The sequence below is a fragment of the Lampetra fluviatilis genome, chromosome 70 (assembly GCF_964198595.1).
Source record: "Lampetra fluviatilis chromosome 70, kcLamFluv1.1, whole genome shotgun sequence".
In the NCBI taxonomy this organism is placed as follows: domain Eukaryota; kingdom Metazoa; phylum Chordata; class Hyperoartia; order Petromyzontiformes; family Petromyzontidae; genus Lampetra; species Lampetra fluviatilis.
Genome location: NC_136344.1, coordinates 798,005 through 801,920, shown reverse-complemented (window position 1 = coordinate 801,920; position 3,916 = coordinate 798,005). Strand labels below are relative to the sequence as shown.

Here is a 3,916-nt window from a genome sequence, read left to right as displayed (position 1 = left end):
GTACATCGGCAAGTCATCTCGGTCATCTCAGTCAGTTGATCCGAGGCACCTGGGTCTGCCCGGTGACCTGCTGCCGGCAGGCATTAAACACTTCACGTGGCCTCAACGTGCACATAGCCTGGCACAAGCGTCTCGGGGACGTCACCGCCACCACGAAGCTTGTGCCGGTGGTTGTTGTTGAGTAGGCGTACAAGTGAGGAGATTAATTAATGGGTGGGTGAATGAGTGAGTGGGTGGGTGCAAGAGTGGGTAAATGAATTAATGAGTGGGGGATTTAGTGTGCGAGTGGGTAGGTGAATGAATGGATGGGTAAATGTGTGAGTGGGTGAGTGAGTGGGTGAATGGGTAAGTGAGTGAGTGGATGGGGTGAATGTGCCATACGTACCGGGCCAGTCGCACACGCTGATGGCCGGGTTGAACAGCAGGTTGGCTGGACATTGCTTGAGGTACGTCACGGAATTGGAGCATTGGTAGAAGCTGTGGGGGTATGCAGGGTTTACGTACAGCCCATCGGCCTTGCCCTGACAGAATACCGGGTTCATCACTGCAGGAGACAAAGGTGGAACTGTTAGCGGGTCTCTATGTGATGAGTCTATTGGTCTCTGTGTGAGTAGTCTGTGGGTCTCTGTGTGAGTAGTCTGTGGGTCTCTACTGTGTGAGTAGTCTGTGGGTCTCTGGTGTGTGAGTAGTCTGTGGGTCTCTACTGTGTGAGTAGTCTGTGGGTCTCTACTGTGTTAGTAGTCTGTGGGTCTCTACTGTGTGAGTAGTCTGTGGGTCTCTACTGTGTGAGTAGTCTGTGGGTCTCTACTGTGTGAGTAGTCTGTGGGTGTCTACTGTATGAGTAGTCTGTGGGTCTCTGTGTGTGAGTAGTCTGTGGGTCTCTATTGTGTGAGTAGTCTATGGGTCTCTACTGTGTGAGTAGTCTGTGGGTCTCTGCTGTGTGAGTAGTCTGTGGGTCTCTACTGTGTGAGTAGTCTGTGGGTCTCTACTGTGTTAGTAGTCTGTGGGTCTCTACTGTGTGAGTAGTCTGTGGGTCTCTACTGTGTGAGTAGTCTGTGGGTCTCTACTGTGTGAGTAGTCTGTGGGTGTCTACTGTATGAGTAGTCTGTGGGTCTCTGTGTGTGAGTAGTCTGTGGGTCTCTATTGTGTGAGTAGTCTGTGGGTCTCTACTGTGTGAGTAGTCTATGGGTCTCTACTGTGTGAGTAGTCTATGGGTCTCTACTGTGTGAGTAGTCTGTGGGTCTCTACTGTGTGAGTAGTCTGTGGGTCTCTACTGTGTGAGTAGTCTGTGGGTCTCTGTGTGTGAGTAGTCTGTATCAGGAGTAAAACTCTCACCGTAATTTCCCATTCCTCTTCCCTGTAAAATGTAAACAAAGCAAAGAATGAGCACACGATGGAAGAGGAACTCAAAACATCATCGGTATCGTCACATGTCAACACAACCTATTAACATAGAGACATTCTCTCGGCTACTTCTCTACAGGGTAGAAAGCTGTAATTGTGTTACCCAGGTCGCTTTTAGGAACACAAACAACAGGGGATAGACATCTGAAAATCCGAGATTGTTGATTGGAAGACCCCCCACATGTCGACGTTTAAAGCATCCAGTAGGGTTCAGTGTCAATGACCGAGACTCACAGAGCCAGACTAAGGCTCCCTCCCATAGGGTTCAGTGTCAATACCCCAGGACTCACAGAGCCAGACTAAGGCTCCCTCCCATAGGTTTCAGTGTCAATCACCGAGACTCACAGAGCCAGACTAAGGCTCACTCCCATAGGGTCCAAAACTCACGTTCGCGTTGCTGAGAGCCAGCGAGCTGGCCAGCAAGACGATCACCAGGGGCACGATGCTCTGAGCCATTGTGGACACGGAGAGAGGATGCAGCAGGTAGCGGCGGTGTCCTGAAGTGGTCCTGAAGTGGTCTCCTGAAGGTCTCCTGGAGGTGTCAGACGGAGTGATGCGGCTGCTTGAGATTCGTCGCCCCTTTTTATGGGCGAGCGGCGGCGTGAGGTCACCGCCCTCCAGGGCCGCGGGGAACCTCGAAACCATCGGGGAGGGGAGGCACACCCAGCTCGCATCATCTAATGACGATGACCTCCTCCACTTCCTCCTCCTCCATTCCTCTACTCCCACCTCCTCCACCTGCTCCATCCTCCACTCCCTCCACCATCCTCCACCTCCTCCACTCCCTCCCTCCACCTCCTCAATTCCCTCCACCTCCTCCACTCCCTCCCTCCACCTCCTCCACTCCCTCCTCCTCCTCCACTCCCTCCCTCCACCTCCTCCACTCCCTCCACCTCCTCCACCTCCATCCTCCACTCCCTTCTCCTCCACTCCCTCCACCTCCTCCATCCTCCTCGACCTCCTCCATCCTCCTCGACCTCCTCCTCCACTTCCTCCACCACCTCCTCCACCTCCTCCACTTCCTCCACCTCCTCCACTCCCTCCACCTTCACCACCTCCTCCACCTCCTCCTCTCTCCCTCTCACGACGCCTCTTAAGATCATCGTTTATCGACGATGACGCCTCCACTCTTGGTGGGGGGGTGGGGGGGGTAAGAAAGACGGCTGTGTAGGCGTTGGTTGCTGACCACCCATCCCATCATGCGTCACTCACCCACACACTCACTCACACACTCACTCACCCACTCACTCACCCACTCACACACTCACTCACACACTCACTCACACACTCACCCACTGACACACCCACACACCCACTCACACACTCACTCACACACCCACTCACCCACTCACTCACACCCACTCACCCACACACTCACTCACCCACACACTCACCCACACACTCACTCACACACTCACACACTCACTCACCCACTCACACACCCACTCACCCACTCACTCACACACCCACTCACCCACTCACTCACACACCCACTCACCCACACACTCACTCACCCACACACTCACCCACTCACACACTCACTCACCCACTCACTCACCCACTCACTCACCCACTAACACACTCACACATCTCTGTGGGTCTCTATGTATATCTGTGGGTCTCAATGTATATATGTGGGTCTCTGTGTGTCTCTGTGAATCTTTGTATCTCTATGGGTCTCTGTGTATCTCTATGGGTATCTGTGTGTCTCTCTGTATCTCTGTGGGTCTCTATGTATCTCTGTGGGTCTCTACGTCTTTGTAATTTCCACGCGAAGACGACGACGATGATGTTGATGATCACAAGCCTCTCGCTCAGCAGCTGTCAATCCTTGGTGGCTCAGATCGCTTTTGAATTTTTTTTTTTACTTTTTAAACCGAGATGACGACCCAGTAGTTCAGTGGAAGTCTCCCACCCGGTTAAACACACGAATAGTTTCTTATGAATTTCGATTTAAAGCTTTCGTGACTGCAGGGATTCATCTTCTTGGTTCTTTCGGTAAAGTCACGTAGAAGGGAAGTAATAAAATAATAAAAATAAAACATAAAATAACGCAAGCAGCCGTCCTAAGGACGAAACGTCGTGAGAATTGTATTTTATCATGTTTTATATTTATTATTTCCCTTCTACGTGACTTACCGAAAGAACCAAGAAGAAGTTTCTTATGAGTTCGGCTGCTGCTGCTGCTCAATAACACAAAATAATCACGGCAATTTCCCTCCAGCGGTGGTATTTGAAGAGGTCACACGGGGAGGAAGGTTTGATTTTGTTTTTTTAATCTTTGACGGGGAAATGATGCAACTGAGCGATTAGCGACTGACGCCTTCGTGTGTTCTATAAATACAGACGACGAGATCGGTGACTCGGGGCGACTCTGTGTCTGTGTGTGTCTGTGTGTGTCTGTGTGTGTCTGTGTGTGTGTGTCTGTGTGTGTGTGTGTGTGTCTGTGTGTGTGTGTCAGTGTGTGTGTCTGTGTGTGTGTCAGTGTGTGTGTCTATATGTGTCTGTGTGT

At 51.4% G+C, this 3,916-nt stretch overlaps 1 long non-coding RNA gene across 1 annotated transcript; it reads right to left on the bottom strand.

The window, feature by feature from the left end:
- Positions 1-437: 437 nt before the first annotated feature.
- Positions 438-1,936, bottom strand: LOC144952859 (uncharacterized). The gene is made up of 3 exons (XR_013640700.1): positions 1,792-1,936; positions 1,336-1,357; positions 438-544 (listed from the first exon to the last, which is right to left on the bottom strand). It is a non-coding gene; the product is annotated as an uncharacterized LOC144952859 (long non-coding RNA).
- Positions 1,937-3,916: the final 1,980 nt, after the last annotated feature.